A 20474-nucleotide genomic window follows, 5' to 3' on the forward strand; every position below is an offset into this window, starting at 1 on the left:
AATGCTGAGGGAAAAATTGAAATTCATCAGCTCGGGCAATATTTTTTCAATATTGTGTTGTCCAGTTTTGGTGAGCCCATGTAAACTGCAGCCTCAGTTTCCTGTTCTTAGAAGACAGAAGCGGCACACAGTGTGGTCTTCTGCTGCTATAACCCATCTGCTTCAAGCTTCAGAGATGCTCTTCTGCACACTGTAGATGTAATGAGTGTTTATTTGAGTTACTGCTGCCTTTCTTTCAGTTCACAGCAGTTTGACCATGCTCCTCTGACATCAACAAGGCATTTTTACCCAGAGAACTGCCACTCGCTGGATGGTTTCTCTTATTCAGACCATGCTCTGTAAACCCTAGATACGGTTGTGTGGAAAAACACACTGGTGTTATGATCAATACTTTTTTATATTGCAACAGATTAAATTTCCTTGTAGTGCCATTCCCTCTAGCTTTACAAACCATGTCAACATCCCTAACTGTCATCCCTCTCATCAGCCCTGTCCCAGAAGAGTGCTTTTTTTTTTCCCTACAAAAACCTTGATAAGCCCATTGTACGATCCTTTCCCTGCACCACACAGTTTGCTAGTGGGCAGACAGAAAGAGATACACCCTATAGACAAATGTATTGGGCCACACCTCTTAAATCTTTGCAGTTCCGTTGCCACAGCTGTATAAAATTAAGTGCCTAGCCATGCAGTTTGCCTTTATAAACATTTGTGAAAGAATGGGTCATTTCCATGATCAAGTGTAAGTGGTATTATTGCAAAGTGGAAGCATTTAGGAACAACAAGAAGTCAGCAATGAAGTTACAGCGCCGGGTGGCCGAGTGCTGAGGCGTATAGTGTCTAAAAGTTGATGACCCAAAACTCCAGAGTTCCAAACCTCTACTGGCATTAACATCAGTACAAAAACTGTACACTGGGAGCTTCATTGCATGGGCTTCCATGGCTGAGCAGCTAGTGTAATGTGTGGGTGGCCCAGTACTTTTGTCCAATCAGATGCTCTGCATTTGCCGGGTGTGTAATGGGGGTGCAAATGCAGCACTTCTTTGCCAAATAAAGACTTGTGTAGTATGTTTGGATCATAGACTCAGAAAATAGTACTCAGTCCATCTTTGTCTTTGCCATCGCTGTCACTCAACTGTCAAATATTATTTCACAATACCAACAAGCATTGCCAAACTGTGAATTGCCAAACAGTTTACTCCTCCACACATGGTCCCTGGCTCTATTGTATTCCTCGGCCCTGATTTCTTAATATCCAGAAGGGTTTACATTCTGGATAGGCTTATGTGCGGATAAACTTTGCTCTTTTTTTTTTCATTTATTTTCTTACTGCAGCTGCTCCCATGTGTTTCTCTGACAAACGCCATCTTTCACTGTGTACACTTTACTTTCTATAAAAGGACTTAAAAAAATGTATCCTGCCACCTGTCTAGTTGACAGCTGAGTGAAATTTGAAAGCTGTGGCTTTTACATGCCGTTTGATGATGAATCATTCCTTTCTTTCTTTTTTATTTCCTTTTTTTCCCCTCCCATAGTGCTTTAAAGAAGTCCAAGTCTTCACAAGAGCTCTGTAAGGATTTACACTGAAAGACTGACACGGTGGATGATGAGCGCTACGATATCGAGGTGAAGGTGGCCGAGAATGAGAAAGAGCTGCTTGTCTTTGTAATGGAAATGAACAGAAGTTTAACTGTGTGTCAGAATTTTTATGGAAGCTAACCACACCTGTATTTTTACCCTGGGTAACCTCCAGCTCTTTGAAGATCAAATGCTACACTCTCATCTTAATCCTCCTTCCAAGATTATATCTATTTACATCTCTAGCCACACCAAAGTGAAATTATGATCTTGCATGCACTGGCTCAACTCATGGGGAATTGCAGAGATTGGTATGAAAAACCGTGCAAAGCCTAATGTCAAATCGTATTCTGCAGGCTTTGTGATCTGCTTTAATCCACAAAGGATGCAGAAGAGAGACATTCTGTATTTGTGCGTATTTGAGATTGCAGAGAGAATATATGAGAAATGGAGAAACACTGCCGCGCTCGTTTTCTTTTACGGACCCTGAGTCCCAGCTCGTGATTTTAGAAGATGCTGGAAAAGGAAGTTCATAAGAGGCCAAACCTGATGCGCCAAAGGAAGCCTGGAGACCAAACCAAAAAAGCAGTATGAAGAAAGAGGAAGTGAGCCTGCAGGCAGCAGCTTGCTCGGGTTTACACAGCTTGGTTTTTTTCTCGTAGAAACCCTTTTTTTATATATATATTTTTCTAGAAGGTTTCTTGATTGTCATTACCAATATTTACAATATCCTAAACTGGTACTTTTATATGGTTAAATTATACTCAAGTGCTTTTATATTGCTGTTGTTATTTGGCTAAATGCACTAACTCTTACCATTAAACATATTTATGAAATGTGCACCTATTCCAGTGTGGAGGAACCTCAGGGTTTTCTTTCGGCTTGTTTTTTTGCAATAGAGTTTTGCAGGTCATCTTCACAGATCCCCGGTGTGACACAATGGCACATGAACCACAAACTTATCAAACACAAGTGCATTTTGCATTCATTTGGATCTACTTTGCATTCTGAACTGTTGGTGGCAGCATAGGTCAGGATGCTGACACCATAACAAATAAGGGATCTGACTCATACTTCCAATGTTCACTTTATCATAATCTCCACCAGGGGCTGTCCAAGCATCACCCTCCATTCATCCATTCATTTTTTTTAATTTTTTTTTATTGATGCATGAATGAGGATGAAGGAATGACACCTCGTTACAGTTTACTTAACTTGAGTAAACTGGTCCTATGTAGTTTGACTCTATAATATTGCAGCTTATGATGAGTGTGAAAGCACAGTTTCAGTGGCAGATTGTTGAACAATCGGCTGAACTACATGTACGCATGCAAAAAAAAAAAAAGTGATGTTTCCTGACTTCCAATACTCGTGTCATTTAGTGTTTTTCTATGCTGAACAGATGGCCTTGTTGTTATTGGCCACAGATGGGTTTCCATAGTAATATCAAACATCCCACACAATGTTATATTTGCCCTAGCTTTGACTCTCAAGTTGAAATTATATCAAGGCTTTATTGTCTGCTGCTGTCTCTCTTATGTGTGTCAGTGCTGCTTACACTGGAACAAGCTGGAAATAAACCATAGAAACACTCAGAGATTTCGTGGATCCATCCAGATATATCTGCATGTAGTTTTTATGTGTGTTGATGGGATTCAGAGGAGCCTCGCTGAGGTGTCATGGGAGTGATTCAGTTAAACATCTGTGATGGGAGGTGGCCACTTAATAACCACTGACATCCTCTTTCTTACTCACCCATCTCTCCCTCTCTCTCTACGGTGTGTCTAGGCTAAGTTTCTGAAGTTCTCTCTTTTTGCTACTTATATGGCATTCTATGTAACATAAACAATTCCAGTGGAAGCTCAGTGTTTTTACTAAAAACTGGAGTTGAATAGTTCTCACAAATACAACAACAGCCCCAAAAGTATTAAGTGTAAATGATATAGCACGAAATAGCCACAGATGATGTGGCAAAGATTCCTTTTATGGAAATAAGTTTGATGCTGGTGGTAGATTTTTGGTCATGAGAGATTTTGGCATTGCATAAGGCCTGATGAAAGCAGGAACCAGATGGACTGGAAAAAGGCAATCAGCTCTGACAGCTCAAATGTGAGAACATGTTAGTTTTTATTATTATTACCATTATTATGTTAACATTTGAGTCCTGTGAGCACCTTTGAAAAAGCTCTTGCACAGTGGGTTTATATCTTTTGGATAGTTCTTTTTATATTTGCACAAAGCACATTTCCTTCCATAATGTGTGGAGCCTTATGTTTCAAGCCTACTGGCTCATGGCTTCTTTACTGTTATGAAACATGAAAGAGTTTTTCACATTTAACTCCTTAAGCTTCACATAAATGCACTGAGTCAGACTTTTGATGAGAGTCAAAGAAGAGAACAAACAGGGGATTCTGTATTGCTTTTGAAAGACTTACAGCTGATGTGACAAAGTCCCACAGGGACCTATCCTGGGGCCGCTGAACATGTGAAACAGTTAGAACCCGACCAGGCAGGTCGCAGCAAGGCTTTTAATTCCCTGAGCCTCCTGCACACCATGAGTTATTTATCATTATAAAGCATTTTACATAATGGTAATTAGCTTTGAAGGGGAAGGGGTCAAGCTGTGTTGATCACGCACATAAATGTGACATAAATGAAATTTGGTACATGCATTCATGGTCCCCAGAATTTTAGGCAGATATCAGATATTTTTTGCTTTTTGGTGAAAGATCATTGCAACAGTTGGAGGGATATTATCTGATACTGACATTTGTTGTCCGCAGACCTCCCTCTCCTCCTCGCTACCTCCTCCAGCTCTTCACGGGGGGCATCCAGGTGTTCCCAAGCCAGCTGAAAGATATACTCTAACATGTCCTGGGTCTGCCCTGGGGCCTCCTCCAAGTATATGCCCAGCCTAGGAGTTGTCTATCTATTTTTTTTTTTCATCCCCATTCCTTTAAACAAGTTCTAGTAGCACAGACATTTACCATGTGGATTTTTGTGAATGGCATGTCAGCAACCACTGTTAAATTAGTAACCAGATGTTAAATTATCCATTAAAAACTATAAAACATAAAAGAACACACTTTAAAGCCATTACAGGAGAGCAAAAGCAAAAACAGGGTCAGCACTTAACAGAATGGAACAAATAGCATGCAAGGTAAACCATACAGTGCTGTGCTGAGGTCTTAAGGAACCGCTCATTTCTTTCTATTTGGTTTCCAAGGAGCCAGACTTTCTTGTAATTTTTAAAGTGGGCTTGAGCAACAGGTCTCCAGGCTTTCTGAAGGTCTTTTAAATATTTTTTGCTGGACACTGGCTGCTTTTTCATTCATTAATAATTTTGAGAGACTTTTACTACAACTTGACTTGACTATTGTAATGCCCTTTACGTTGGTGTAAATCAGGCCTTCCTTTCACGCTTTCAACTGGTCCAAAATGCCACTGCTCACCTTCTTACCAGAACTCATAAGATGGAGCATATCTCCCCTGTTCTGGCCTCCCTTCACTGGCTTCTTGTGCCTTTTAGGATTGATTTTTAGATTTCATTGTATGTCTTTAAATCCCTTAATGGGTTGGCTCCATCGTATCTTGCTGATCTCCTAACACCTTATGTTCCTTCAAGGTCACTGACCAGCTACTCCTCCATGTTTCAAAAACTAAACTTAAGAACAGGGGTGGAGGTGTGTGTGTGTGTGTGTGTGTGTGTGTGTGTGTGTGTGTGTGTGTGTGTGTGTGTGTGTGTGTGTGTGTGTGTGTGTGTGTGCGTGTGCGTGTGTGTGTGTGTGTGGCTGGCACCCACCTTTCATATTTTTAAAGTAAACTTTAAAACTCACTTTTATTCCTTGGCTTTCAACCCACAGTGTGAGCTTAGGTATTTAGGCTTTTGTATTATCTCTTGTATTTTTGAAATTTGGCTATATCTATGTATGTGTGTGTATCTCTTATTTTATTGTTTAACCCTTTCTTTCATGTGCAGCACTTTGGTCAACTTTGTTGTTTTAATGTGCTTTACAAATAAAGCTGGGTTTGGATTCAATCCTAGAAAAGTCACCTAACTCAAGGGATGAACCAGTGTTGTTCTGAGTTGGCCAATTTATGAATTTACTCTTAGAAATCAACATGACAGACAACATGCATGATTATATTGCAGTACACTATGATTTTTGACAGGTTCTGCCTACCTAAAAGAATAATCAGATGGAGAAAGGTGTCTCAACAGGTCTAAATCTCATGAAAATCTTTCTGTTTATCCTCAGAATATTGCAGTCCAGAAGGTAGTATTAATGCAAATATGAACCACGCACAAGGGAAATAATCCAGCTGTTTGCCTCTGCAGGAGCCCGTCTTTTGTTGGCATTTTTGCCTTTGATATTACACAGAAGAGAGACACAGGAAGGAACAGGGAAACGATCGGAATGATAAAAGCGCTGGATTTTACCCAGGATGCTGCAGGTATTTGATATGCACATCGACCAGCTGAGCCTCCGAGACATCTCAGATACCAATCATCCATCATACATACATAGTCGGAGCGGGGCTGCAGTATGAATTAATCCATATGAAGTTGACGTCTGACACTAATGGCATCACTTTCTTCTCAAACAGCGCGATGACATCATTAAGAATTGCACTTTTCTACAACTTCTACCTTCACCTGTAACGTCGGCTTCACGCGCTCTTTCATCTGATTTAAAATAATATGATGAAATGGGGGAAATGTCAAAGGTTTGTTAAAAGCAATGTGGCGTTAGAACCTTTATAATTGCCTCTGAGGTGTTTTAGCTGATGTAACATTTTTCAAGGTATACATTACAGATTTTGGCAGTGTGAAGCTCTCTGGCCTGAGGCGCCGAAGATCTGTGAATCCTTGACAGCAGCTGCAAACAGCTTGCAGAAAGCAAAAGAGTCACACTGCTTTCTTCCTAGGTTCGTATATACACGCTCAGTGTTGCCTCTTCTGGCACTAATACGGACGAGACTTATTGAGCGACGTATTCATTAGGGTGCAGTAACAAACCTCAGTTGCTAAATCGCACATAGACTCACACGAAGCCAAACGCCCCGAGGAGGCAGAGCTCAAACCGAAGTGTGTGGCTGAGGTAAACACCTGAGCTCATGATGTAAATATATCAAGGCATCATAGGCCCTGAGTATACGGGCATTACGCTAACTATAAACGTGCCCAAACCTCAGCATCATTTTTGGCAATCAAATTATACCGTGAAGTGATTGGACACTGGGTAATGGAGGTTTCTGAGGCAGCTGTTGTTTGCAAACTGGATCAGGAATAAAAGTCTAAAAGGAACACGCAAGATGAAGAATGACAGGTTTATCAAAGAAATTAACTTAAAGACATTTTCAGATCTGTTGAGCGTAATGGCCTTCTAACCCCCCCGGCCCCCTCGCCTTACGCACGCCTCATTCAGTTGACGCACACTTGCACACAACTGTGTTTGCACACGCATGCAATCAACAGAGCGCGTTGATTTCGATTTACCTTTAAAAAAAAAAAAAAAAAAAAAAAAAAAAAGCACATGCAAAAGAGGACCGGCGCATATGGTGCTCATTTCTGCACCAGTTGCCTAATGCTCTTAAGTTCGTTCTTTGTTCTGAGCATCATTGTTTTAACGGGGGGAGACAAAGCCGGGCAGTGTCTGCATGCTGCTGTTTCACAGTAGAAAGTAGAACACTGCCGCTATTGTGTTTGTCACCTCCTAACTCTCTGTATCCTAAAATTGCTGACAAACACGAGGTCAGAAAGCGCTGAGGCGCTTTTGGAGGAGGGGATCAAACATGAAACTACATTTTTGCAATTCTCTTGATGCATTATCATCCGTGTAAGGGCTGGCCCTGACACTAAAGTAAGGGCTCTGGTTTTTATTGGTGATAAAGTTCAGGTACTTTGTTTTGAATTGTGGGAATTTTGTGAATTTAGCAGAAAATTGAGAGATTATGATTCAAAAACCCTTCTAAGATGAATATGTGTTCATTCAAATATAATAACACATAATGTTGTCCAAATGTCAGGGTGGGGATGGGCTGGGCTTGATATGACTTCTATATACTGTTATATTGTATGTGCCCAGAAGCTCAGTAGCTTTATAGCTGATCTAACCTAAAAAGACAAAAAGAAAAAAGACAAATGGTGAAGAAACTCACATAATTGTTTATTACAGTAGGAGTTAGTTTCAGAGTATCCAAGTTTGGATAGTTTTCCAATTGGTAACCGTTTCAAAAACACATCATTGTTCCCTTCAGCTTCAACTGTAATAGCTTATTCTCATGACTTTTCATTAAGTGCGAGCACGTGGTGAGCAACCGATCTCTGAGTGAAAATGTCTTGTTAATGTAAGAGATCAGAAAATAGCCAGGCTGCTTTACGCTAATAGGAAAGCAACAATAACTCAACCAAGGTGTGCAGAAGAGCATCTCTGAACACACAAGACATCAAACCTTGAAGCAGATGGGCTACAGCAGCAGAAGATCGCACCGGTGCCACTCCTGCCAGCTAAGAACAGGAAACTGTGGCTACAGTTCACACAGGCTCACATGAAACATGAATGTATGGATCCACCCTGTCCTGTATCAACAGTTCAGGCTGCTGGTGGTGTAATGGTGTGAGGGACGTTTTCTTGGACCCTTAGCATCATTTAATTTCCACAGCCTATACCTGAGTATTGTTGCTGACTATGTCCATCTCTTTATGACCACAGTGTACCCATCTTCTGATGGTTGCTTCCAGTGAAATAACGCCCCGTGTCACAAAGCTCAAATCATCTCAAACTGCTTTCTTGAACATGCCAATGAGTTCAATGTACTCAAATGGCCTCCACACTCACCAGATCTCGATCCAGTAGATCATCTTTGGGATGTGGTGGAACGGGAGATTCCCATCATGGATGTTAATATGGACCAAAATCTCTGAGGAATGTTTCCAGCATCTTGTTGAATCTGTGCCACAAAGAATTAAGGCTGCTCTGAAGGCCAAAGGAGGCCCAACTTAGAACTAGTAAGGTGTACCTAATAAAGCGACTGGTGAGTGTATATACATATATAGACAGTACAACTAACTCATTATCAGTGTTTGTATTGGACAACGTATGCATAAATGAAAAATGCTTGTTAAATTACAGCCATAATTTTGCTTTAACTGGTGGCAAAAACTTGTTTCTAGTGGTCACAGGATATTTTTATATCTGTTTAAAATAATTTTTGGTAGAATGAATAAATATAGTAGTAAAACTGGATTCAATGAGCTATTCATTTTACTTAGCCTACATGCCTTTTCAGAGTCGCTATATAAACGAATATGTTCTGCAGTTATATAATTTGATAATTGTGGTTATTTGTCATGTTATGATGGCTCATATAATGGTAAGCAGTTAAAGGAACTCTGTAACTCAGTTGCCAACGCGTTGTGCAGTCTTTGGGGCCTCCTGGTCTGTGTGTGAGCCCTTTTTTTCGTCCAAGATAAACATCTCATGTGATCGCTGTTGACACTTTATTTATCCCAGAAGGATTTCCAAAAAAGTCCGCTTTCTGCCTAGAGTCACTCTAGATGTTGAGATTTTTGCACAACCTCTTAGCAGAGTTGACATATTTGACTTTTCATTTTGGACTCAAAATATGAGACTCTGGGAGTGGAGTCTGCAGCGGCTTGGCGCTACAAGAGCAGACTGAAGCAGGACAATGCAGCCAAGAGTTGATGTGTACTGTATGTCTTAAAAGGTGGGAGGGGCTTCAGCGGGTATTGAGTTTGGTTTTATCATTGAGTGTAGTGGAGGACCGACTGCAGACTGGCTCCCTCTCCTCTCCACTCCTCTCACTCGACTCCAGAGCTCTACTTTGTCCCGTCAAGATCCACAGGTAAGCGCAAATAACTTTGAACTTGTACGAGGCGATATCAGACCGCTTTGTGGGTGAAAAGTTGAGGATGCTGCAGGGAATAAAAAGCAATGATGCAATAGCCTGTATTACGGTGGCAGATTATCATACTGGATGTGTCCTGTGCGCATGGGCTGCTGCTTTTACTTTTCAGAATTTCTTGGCTGGAAGCCGCTCCCTCTTTTGTGCGCGTTTTCACGCCGCCGGTTCACTAAAGGGAGAGCGTACAGTCATGATTACCAGCTGCAGGCCCAGAGAGCGTTTCTGCTTAAATGCTTTTTAATCGTGGGGATGCAGAAAGAAAAGCGTACTATATGCGCACTCCTGCGACGCGCGCTCACGCCTTCTGATTCTTGGCGAACAAAGTATTTTGGGGCGGGGGGGGGGGCAAGTTTTTCATCGCCAAAGTAGCCACTCAGAGCAGCCTGAAGGAAGGTTTTTGCCTAGAAGAAAAAGTTGCTGTACTTTTTGGTCTGTTGATTCTATCAACAACATCCCCCAAACATTAAAGGGAAGTTCTGGTCTAACTTTTTAGAGATGCCAGCTCAAAACATGCCCCTAAAAAAGATCAAATATGAACATGAGATTATGCTGAGTTACAGGAGGCAGCTTTTTTGTTTGAATCTTAAAGACATCCAGCATCTCCTGCAGTCAAAGGCACAGGGCAGTCTCGCAGAGGGCAGGCCTTCTCGCTCAAAGATGAATCTGCCTCTCAAGGTATCGCATTCTTTGCAATCCTAACAGGCCAGAGGCAAAAAAAGCTCTCTTCAGCTCTCATTGTACTTGAGTTGAGCATAAAGGTTTTATTACATAGTTGTATCTGTGAAATGGAAGCATGGCAAAAATGGAAGAGGATGGAGGGAGGTGCAAAACATTGATCTGTTAGATTTTATTTTATTTTTTCTTTTTGAATGCTTTCAGGCAACAGACAGCACAGTAATTGTCCGTGAAACTGTATCCGATAAGTTGCTCGGTGTTTGGAAAACAAGTGGAGAACCCCCCCCCCCCCCCCCCCTGCTCCTTATAAGGTGCAGGAGCAACCTGGTGACAGATGAAGAGCCTCAGGAATGCGATGAATAACAGTCTTCTAATATAGTAGTTCCCCACCTTATGCACCCCACAGCCCTCTAATGGGATCCTTAGTGGCCATTTAATGTTTCCAGTATGTTCGTTTGCATTTTTTTAAAGTAGTGGAATACAATTTCTTAATACAGTTAACCAGTTTGTTTGAATTTGTATTTATGCTGCTCACATTTTAGGGGCATGTCCAATGCAGTATAATAATTCGATATTTTACAGTAAGCTATTTTGACCATTTACTCATAAAACTACTATATATTTACCACCTCTCCAGTATTTGAGCCTTTTATTACCTTTAGATAACTATATCGCTATTTAGCCATTACTTTTAGCCATACACAGTACAAAAGGTGGTTGCAGCTACCATGATGTCATCCTTTGGTTTCCAGTGTTTTCACCGTCACCAGCTTGGGTTCAAAATCGCTTCCTCATTGGCTAATGCCTTGTCAGTCACAAGTTGCTAGCTAATGATCCTCCTTTTTGAAACTTAGGATGACCAAGACTGACAAACTAGACTTAACTTTTTTTATTCAGTATGACCGAAAATGAGTGGCTGAGCCCATAAACTCATCAGAAAACTGTTTACAGAGTTAAAGACAGAAAGCTGTTTTTGGAACCACAGCTATCGCCATCTAATGGCCTTTAAACAGAATGCAGGCTTAATGTACTTCCACATTTGGAAGCTGTTTTATGCTTTCTGTGCTTTCAGCTCACTATATAAGTATTTATCCATAACTTTTAGCTTGCTAGATGAACTATGGATCAGTTGCTTATAGCAAATAATAACAGTCTATTTAAAGATTTACCTTACATCAGCTGTCCTTTGTTTTTTTAGATTTAAATGTGCATTACAGTCTCAATGACAATGTGTAGTATTTCACACAGGTGTAGTAGGAGAAATACAAACCAATGACAACAAAACAAACAAACAAACAAACCAAAAAAAAAACAGAAAAGTAAATAATAATCTGACCTGGGTTAATATTGGGAGATATCTGGTACTGTGAAGGCCATTTTCATTCTCATTAAATGATTCAGTAACTCCTTTGTACCTTGTGATTGGCTCATTATGGTAGGGACTATTCTCATCAGGTTAGAAAGGTTTAATTATTGAATAAAGATGACCAGTCAGAACAGTGTAGTATTAATTGGCAGTGAGCCCACCCTGGGCCTTAAGGGAACAACTGGCCCAGAACCATGCCAGTACAATTTCCCACACAGCATAACAGACAGCCCTCACCCCCTCATTGTTACGGTCAAATGTTCCATTTTATTTTCTTTAATTTGTTCCTATGCATCTATGAACATATACACTGCATATAGTCAAACCATGATTTTTTTTCTTTTTTGTACGGTCAGATCATTTGAGCCACTCTGTTTTCACAGGTGCTCCCTGACAACCACAGAAGTAAGGTTCACACAATTAAACACTATCACACACCTATTTAGCCAGAGCGCGTAAGACTGCAAACCATATGCTAAAAAGCTTGTAGTGCTCTGTATGGATTTATAATTGGAACAATATGATATGGGTGCAGAAGAATGTGGAGGTAATTGCACAGAGTGATAACATGGGTTTGGCAGTGTGGGCGAGGGCCAGGGTTAGGGCTGGGCGGGCAGGATGTAGGGAACGCTGCCATGCATTTCCGGAGTCTGGCTCTGAGCTGCGCGGTGCGGTGAAAGGCTTCTAGTTACTGTATGCTGGCTCCCTCTCACTCTCTCCATCTCATTTTTCCTTTCTTTTCTTAGCGACTGAACTTAGAGGTTTGCTGATTATTGTGTCTTCTTCTCACCACAATCGAGAAATGCAAATGCTATTTGTTTACATGCGTGTAATATCTGTGCGTGCTTTGTTAAAGTTTAATGCTGGATACTTACAATCCACCACAGTATCATGTTTCCCTTGCGAGGCAGTAGTTTTTTAGCACTGCTGAGCCAAGTCATTTAACCAAGTGGCAAACTGAAATTTGAATTGAATGGAAAACTGGCAGAGGCAACTTTCAAACACAAATGATCAGACCATTCTCTTCTTTTTTCTTTTTTTGTTTTTAAAAATGATTTTTACCTAATCTCCACATGCAGCACAGTTTCCAAACATGAAGACACGTCAGTCCAAACATACATTGTTTCTGCACAGCAGGTGCCAGAGCTATTTTCTGGTTTCTCCTCATAATGGACCAGTGAAACTATGTCAAGCATGTTTCCCGTGCTCGAGTCTTTTTGCCCGCTGGCTTAATTTCATGCAGATTTGTTTGCTGTAAGAATATGGCACGAGCTTAGAAAGGCAGCCCCGCCATGCCTGCGGAACCGCAAGCGAAATGAGTGCTTTCTGTTTTATCAATACTGTCCTTGTCATTAGTGTGCACCACTTGCTTGGCAAAGAAAACAAAAAAGTCAGTGTAGGTTTTAGGTTTGTGTCTTCTGGACAACAGCAGGAGTAGGACAGGGTTCACCTCATTTGAAGCGATTGTGATTGACGTGCAGCTACCCAGTCAAGGGACTTTGGTCCTGGATGTGAGCCCCGCAGTGTACTCGTTCTGTTCCCCCTCCTTTGCCTTTGAATTTGATAGCATGTAATTTGAATGTGCTGCATCCAGAACCACATACTAAGTTGCATAACATGGTGAGCCTGGACAGACGGGCAGATGTCGGGTCGGAGAAGAATTCTTAAGTTTTTCACTGGGTAATGGCGGTCAGCAAGTAGTAGGTAAGAACTGCTAAGGATGCTTAATTGTTTGTGAAACCTTAGAAGATGTTTATTTATGCGCTAAGAGTTTGGAAGATGTTTGCGATATATAAATTCCTGTTATTTTCCATGTTAAAAGGAAAATCTCTTATGCCATGACACGTTTCCATGTGTAATTTAGCCTTATATTCTGTTTATTGTTCTTCATTTTGCAGCCAAACTTGACATGGAGCAGTTATGCAGTGGGAGCAAAGGGTTCTTGGATGTTCTGGCATTTGTTCACTCCACAATTAGGCTCTGGTTGTCTCTTGGGTGATGGAGATTTCTTGTGCTCATCTTTTTTTCCTGGCCTATAAGAGATTCACCACCATATTAAGGCCTATTTAATCAAACCACACTTCCATAGCTATTTTCAAACCCCAGTTTTTAAAACGCTGTACACTTCCAGGATCTCTCTGTCTTTACTTCCTTTCTTTGCAGGCTCACTCTCAGCTAACTTTCACTCTCCCGTCTGAAGCAGTCATGTGGGCACAAAAGACCTGCGTTTGAATTCCTCTGGGCTTTAGTCACACTCTGATGGAGAGGGTTTGTTAGATCAGCCTCTCACTCGTATCGTTTTCTGACTTTAAAGTGTGATCACTCAAGGCCAGATTGAATAATAGGCAACATGGCGTGTCAGCGTTGGTAATTGGCACATTGGTCCACCATCTGCTAGTTGCCAGATGCCAAGCTCTTCCAGAAGTTTCATAGCTATAAAAAAACAAAAAGAGACTTATTATATTCCTTTAGCTCTTACTAAATCTTTTGATTTTTGAGTAGAAGATGATTTAATTCATGAGGCAGCCTCGCTTTATATCTTAAAAGGTAAAAAATTCCTCTCACTTCCTCACGTGGTCCGCATTTCATTGGTTTTTTTGTAGATGATTGATTGTGTGAGAGTGAGGTCAGCACTCCTAAATAGCACTTCTGATGTCATCCTACAAAGATGCATGTTCGTTCTCCTCTTGGTTTCCCAAAACCAGGTTATTCTGAGAAGTGTGCAACCTTGTTGAGAGGGGACATTTTAGCCTTTGGGCTTCTTCTCATCTGATAAAACAAGCACAGGAAATGTCTATGTTAGCTGATTGGCCTTGTGTTTTCCTTCGCCGTCCTCCCGCTGGGACCTCAGACATGCACAGTGTGTCCCTGTGGCAGAGAAGCCAACTTATATGCCCCTCTCTTAACGGTTACATTACTTTCTCTTCACCTCTCTTCTTTTCTTTAACACCAATATGTCCTACCTCAGCGTTATTTTTTTCTCTCAAAAAGAAATGATTAATAGGAGTTTCATTCACCCAACTCCTTCTCTTTGCCAACTTTCCATTCCTACGTCCTCTCTTCACCTCTCCTCCTCTTTCCTTCTCCTCTCAGCCTTTCGTCTTCCTCCCAAAGAGTCCCAAAACTAAACAAACATGGCTAATCAAGAGCCTGTCAAATCTCAGTTTAAAAGTCCCATATTTTAGGTTAATGGGGAATTAAGGGAACGTGGAGGTAATAAGGTGATGTAAATCCCCGAGGAGCGTGTGAAAAATACCATTCAGTGTGAACACATGATCAGTGAGGTCATGTATTTACACAGTTAACCGCTCTATGAATTGCACGGGTAGGGGTGGGGGCATACAGGGTTGTGTGCGGGGCAGTTATAGGCCTGCTGGATTTATGCTTGTGGCTGCAGAGGCACTAAATGCATCGAAGTGTGTGTGGCGAATGTAAAGGACAGCTTAGAGAAGCCACACTGGACATCTGCCATCCTGGAAGTGAGAACTGGCGAGAGCGAGATCAGGCTTGCATGTTGTAATGATGGTAGTGAGGAGTTAGCTCATACATATAAAACAATCACTGTGTCCTTACATGGGTATTCGCATGAGTCAAACTTCTACTGTAATTCTGTTTCAGCCTCTGGATGAGCTTCATAGCTTTTTTTTTCCAACCAAGTTCTAAGCATTCAGAAATTCATTGATGTATAATCTCAGGAGACGGTTTCACACTTATTTAAGTATTTAGGGATGCAACCAGCAATTATTTTTACCAACAAATCTTTCAATCATTTACTTGATTAAACTCTTGATTCCTCCGAGAGTCGAGATAAATCAGTTTAGGGTGTAGGCTAAATAACAGGAAGTTATCATATTTAATAAGCCTGTAAAATTTCCAGTTATAATTCTGTAAATGACGTGTTTTTTTTTCTTTTGACTACAAACACAACACTGCAAAACCATTTTAAGCAAAGGATCCAGAAGTTTTACTACGTAATTTTCCAAGGAACGTGAAGGTTCCTACAGAGCAATCTTTCTGTATTTACACTTCGGACTAAAGCGCAGTTTCCCAAGCAGAATTTATCTTTTTATTGGCTAAACATGACTAAAGGCAATGTATTTTAACATTTGCAGAGCAGATCTCTGTTATGGTACAGTACATGTTCAATGTGGCCAAAAGACACGATAAAATTAGACAAGTTAACGCACTGACATATAAAAAAGCAATGAATGTTTTTATATGTAATTTGTGCCAACAAACTGCTCCACTCCACTCAGGTAGATGTGGGGATGCAGGAGTTGACCATCTCTTCTTTCGGAGAAATACCCTTTAACTATGTTACAAGTGGTGACGCTGCATAGTTTGCCCACCAGAGGGCACTCTGCAACTTCCCTATTAGCAACACTCAGGTTTGGAACAATAACCAGCTGATCTGAGCTGAGTCACGCAGAGCGTGAACAAGTAACAAATATTAGAGAAATCTGTTTGTACTTCATGTGTCTGAAAGAAAAAATATTGGCCTGTATATCAGAATATCAGCTTTTGAAATTACAATATCAGTATCCTCAGTATCGGTATCTGTATCAGTCTTAAAAATGCTCTAGTTATTTCAGTATTTACTGTCTTTTGAGTTAGGTGGCATATACTGTGTTTATTAGAGGGTACTCAGTTGCGGAAGCTCTGAGAGTGATTGAAAACCGTAATGAGGTAAAGTTTCTGTAGGATATGGCTATGCATTAAATTCCACATAAGTTTGTGTGAGATGTGGCCTCTCATTTAAAAATTTAGATTGTAGAAACTGTAAATGAGTCCTTTAAAATAAAAAGTATGGTAGAGCATTTGTTTTATCACTAAATAAAATCGTATTCATTCATAATGCCTTTCAAACCTTTCTCAGTCTGATATTCAAAGTCAGACAAGGCACATTGTTGTAAATGGTCCACATCCAACTTTCCCACCTGACTAGGCCAACCAGGCTGCAGCACAGTCTGAGGTCTGTGTTGGAGCTGCAGTTGGGAGCAGTGGTAATTGTTTAAGAGTGCATTTATAGAGTGTACTCTTTGTGCCTCCTAATCAGAAGCATACTCAGGCGTTTACATATGGGCCTCCGAGGATTGCTCAGGAATGTATTACAAGCGCGGCGAGAGGACGGGAGAGTACGCTGAAAGTTAGTGGGCCACTCCGTTGTTACCATTTCTTTCCACTTCACATGTCACTGCCCTGTTGGGGGGGTGGGGGGTGGGGGTGAAAGATAATTGGGGGGGGGGGGGGGGGGTGATTAAGGGTAAAGATCAAAAGCGCAGAGTAGCAGAGTAGCTGATGCAAAGGCATTTCTCCCTCAGCACCAGAAACAAATGTATAGCAGGTTTAGGCGCACTTTCAACATTCTCTTCCTGTGTCTTTGAGATATGGATACCACCAATATCTCAAAAAAGTAGACACCCACTGCTCCCATCTGTCCACCTATCAGAGGCCTTTAAATAGATTAGATCTGTTTTTGTGGATTCATTTCAGTGTGCATTAGGTAATTTGTCAATTTTTCTCTCTGTACTCTAACTCGGGTCTGGCAAGGAGACAAGGAGAACAAAAATATGGCCTCAGAAAACCATTTTAATCAGACACTGCTCCACAGGGACATAGGCTGGCATAGAAGAGCTCTTTACCTCATCAGAGCTCTGCCAGTGGTGATTGGGAGAAACACTCAGTCAGGTTTTTATTGAATAACCCCAGCTCTGTACTGGAGGGGCTTTACTGTAATAGAGCAGCTCTACAGCCGCTGAGGTGACAGCCAAATGGTACTTATTAAAGTAAGGGCTGATTCATACTATATGCCCTCCTGCAGTTTAACCTTGTTGGAGGCTTATGGTTTGGTTTTAGTGCTGAAGTCCAGTCACTTTTTTTTTATGACTAAGATACATATGCCTACGATTAGCCTCTGATCAGACATCAGAGCTCACAAATTTCCTATAAAAGCACCACATGATCGCAATTATTTAATACAGGCAAGGATTCATTTCATTTTACTTACAATTTGAGTTGTATTATCCACTTGAACTATGCAGCATGTGTGCTTAAGGAGTTTAGCCTTCTTGGAGATACATACAGCACCGGGACAAGTCCTGAGGTGCCATGCTGTTTAGGAGTAATAGCTGTGGGTCCCATCGTCTCTGCTTGTTTACACAGTACACAGCTCTCCAGCACAAATTGAGCATGACATCTAATGGAGTGTGAGTGTGGATTAATTACCCCTGCATTTAAACTAATGGCTCCTTCTCTTCTGATTAATGATGACACATGTCACATTGGAGCAGAGCACGGTTAAAACATATGAACATTTTAATGTTGAAATACAATATCTACGAATAGTACAGTAAGGTATTTTCTGTTGGTTTAGCTCAGCTGAATATCGGTACATTGATTTGCTGTCTTTACTGGTTTGAAATGGTTTTGTTCTGGGTTTTTTAAGGATAGTAGCATATTGTTAGTGTATTTAGGCATGGGGTAGGGTGCCCATTATGACTGGCCTCATTAAACATGCCTTAACAAGAAACAAAACACCCAGATGACCCCCCCCCCCCCCCCCCCCCCCAGAACAATGAGCGCTTGTTATCAAAGAGACTGCGTCGCATGTATGATGGAGTTTGGCTTTCATGAGACTCTGAATTCCTAAGTTGAGCCCTGTGCCACTCACTCCTGTAACAGCCACCTGGGAGACCACCTTGGAAAATAGGCCCCTATTAGTTCAGGTTAGACTTAATGACCAGTAATGGTACACCAGCCAAGCCAAACTGTGCAAAAGGGCTTGGGGCAGGCCGAAATGAAATACCAGTCACTCAAGCTCTGAACATAAACACAAGGTGGGTGGTGGGTGAATAGGTATTTCTGTACATGCATGTGTATGAGGGCCGGAATCTATGTATTTGAAAGTGGAGTTGACCCAGGTGGGCAGCGTAATTTTCCAACTATAGAGGACATGGGTGAACCCCTTTGGACAGATTAATGGTGGGAGGGGGCTGATGGCTGTGGTTTGGGGTTTATTCCCATCGAGCACTGCTGCTTGGTGAACCAAATCTCATTTCCAGTTTTGCCATGAGCTAAAACAGTTTCAACAGAGCAACCAGAGAAGCTCCCTAAAAGCACTGCTCAATTATTTACAATTTCATGGCTGTCATAGATATGTGTTATTCCAATAAATCTAGGAATTAGGAGGCTTAAATACTGCACATATATTAACCTCTGAAGCTGAATTTTATCCTCCATTTAGTGGTAAATGCCACATCATGCTAATGGCGTTCAATGAGGATTTCGCCTTCCATGGTCTTAAAAGTCTGTGGTGTAGAATTAGCATAGGCATTAATAGTATGAAACTCCAGCATTTATAATGGCATGATATGAGTCAATCAGCCACTGAATGAAATTACTTTTTGTCCCAGGGAGATTGAGCTGCAGAGCTTCCAGGCCTGCTGGGGCAGACAGAGGAACATAGTGTAATCTACAATGAAAGAGACGAATACTGAGGAAGAGAGAGAGCTTTGTTATGTCTCGTGAAGCTCTAGAGTTTCCTGGAATTTCTGGCAGTGGATCCCAAAGTCACATAACCACAGAAAGAGAGAAGACAGACGTGGGGTAACTCTCCTGAAGGACACAGTTCAAGTCTAAAGAAAGCTGCTTTACCACTGTGTGCTGCAGGTATTAGTGCTAGTGGTCACTTTGGAATCTAAACAGTCTTGCTGTATATGCGCAGATTATGGATCGTGCTTAATGAAAGCATGTGAAATGGCAATACCTGATCCAGCTGGAGCAAATGAAAAACTTCAATGTTCAGGGTGATGAATCTCAGGCAGGCTGTTGCCTTTGAAGAGTTCAAGAAGGAAGCACCAAGTATTCAAGTACAAGCAGAGATCTCTGTGGTTTAGCTGTAACCACCCCGTGATCTGTGATAAGAGTTGTGTGACAATGTGTGTCTTGCATTTGCAAACATGCATGGAGCATGTTTTAGTCCTTAAGACCCTAGCTTGGGCCTTTAACCTTGAGGGGGATTTAGAGGAGTCAAAGACGTACCCATCCTTGCTGGCTGGCTGCCACACTAATAAGGCAGCAGCCAGCACAGCCATGCACAAACGTGAGCTCTGGTAAAGCTAGGGAACTTCAACCCTGCAGAGCCCTGAAAGGATTTAAGGTATGAAAAGACTGGAATGTATTTTTTGGATGGCGAGGTGAGCTCCCTCACTTAGAGAATGTGCTTCTGCTGTTTCCAAAACAGTGCTTTGATATTTTAGAAATTGTTACTGCAAACTGCTGAAACACATATGCTTTACAGGGTTATGATATTTATTGGAATGGCACGATTGTCTGGATAAAAGAGATTGCTATTTCTAGTTCCCTTCATCACATGTGTCAACGGGTATAAGTGGACTGGGATTAGAATTGGATTATTGTGCTCAGTTTTGTGCTGACCTCTGCAGTCCTTTCTCAAAAGCTATGCTCAGGGCTTTTTATTAAAGTCCTTCTCCTTATTGTAACTTTTTTCCTCCATGTGCTCTTTAAATCATCAGTTTGTGTCGGCTTGTATTTCAGAGAAATATTACTGTAAAATGAATGAAGCTCAGTATTCAGTATTATACTTGCTCTTCTTTACAAATTCCTGCTTTTACGGAACTAAAATTAAACTAAATTAAAATGCACAAAATTCATACACTGATCATACCATTGGCTCCATCCATCCATGGAGCCAAACTCATCCCACAGTCCTAGGACTAGAAGATTTTAAACTCACATGAGCAGATGGCTCAGCTGATACCCTTCTGCAAATCTCATACAGTTTAAGTTCCTACAGCAAGCTGCTCCAAGCTGCTTTGCAACCCACTGTTACCCCAGCTTCTACTTTTTTATGTTGTTTCTAACTGGTCCCTAGGCCTTGGTCACACAGGCCTACAGACTGGTCAGTGAC

At 41.3% G+C, this 20474-nt stretch overlaps 1 protein-coding gene across 6 annotated transcripts in view; it reads left to right on the plus strand.

The window, feature by feature from the left end:
- Positions 1-9315: 9315 nt before the first annotated feature.
- Positions 9316-20474, plus strand: part of cald1a (caldesmon 1a) — a 61312-nt gene continuing 50153 nt past the window's right edge. For all 6 annotated transcript variants that reach the window (XR_004019094.1, XM_030719908.1, XM_030719906.1 and 3 more), the window contains exon 1: positions 9316-9444. The gene's annotated coding sequence lies outside the window, so the exon portion shown is untranslated. The remainder of the gene's footprint in view (positions 9445-20474) is intronic.

Source organism: Archocentrus centrarchus, chromosome 23 (genome assembly GCF_007364275.1).
Source record: "Archocentrus centrarchus isolate MPI-CPG fArcCen1 chromosome 23, fArcCen1, whole genome shotgun sequence".
NCBI lineage: Eukaryota > Metazoa > Chordata > Actinopteri > Cichliformes > Cichlidae > Archocentrus > Archocentrus centrarchus.